The sequence below is a fragment of the Octopus bimaculoides genome, chromosome 21, assembly GCF_001194135.2.
Source record: "Octopus bimaculoides isolate UCB-OBI-ISO-001 chromosome 21, ASM119413v2, whole genome shotgun sequence".
Lineage (NCBI taxonomy): Eukaryota > Metazoa > Mollusca > Cephalopoda > Octopoda > Octopodidae > Octopus > Octopus bimaculoides.
The window spans coordinates 5,129,399-5,129,793 of NC_069001.1; positions in this window are offsets into that span (position 1 = coordinate 5,129,399).

A 395-nucleotide genomic window follows, 5' to 3' on the forward strand; every position below is an offset into this window, starting at 1 on the left:
TATATATACATATATAAAAGAAACCATATTTTTTTTACTTATAAAATTTCTTTCTGTTATATATCTCACTCTCTAATCTATTTCTGCGTCACTTTCTGTCCCATGTTTTGTCAACTCGTACAAAAATTTGCTCGTATTTAACACCAACTAACAACCACCAAGTGTATTCAGTGCTTCTTGTTCTTTGCCAAATTGAATCAAAGACAAAATAGTTGACAAAAAAAGTAAACTTGTTTTATTTTATTATCAAAAGAATGTTTTAAGACCTGTTGCTAATCTATTATGTCTTCTTCTTCTTCTTCTTCTTCTTCTTCTTCTTCTTCTTCTTCTTCTTCTTCTTCTTCTTCTTCTTCTTCTTCTTCTTCTTCTTCTTCTTCTTCTTCTTCTTCTTCTTC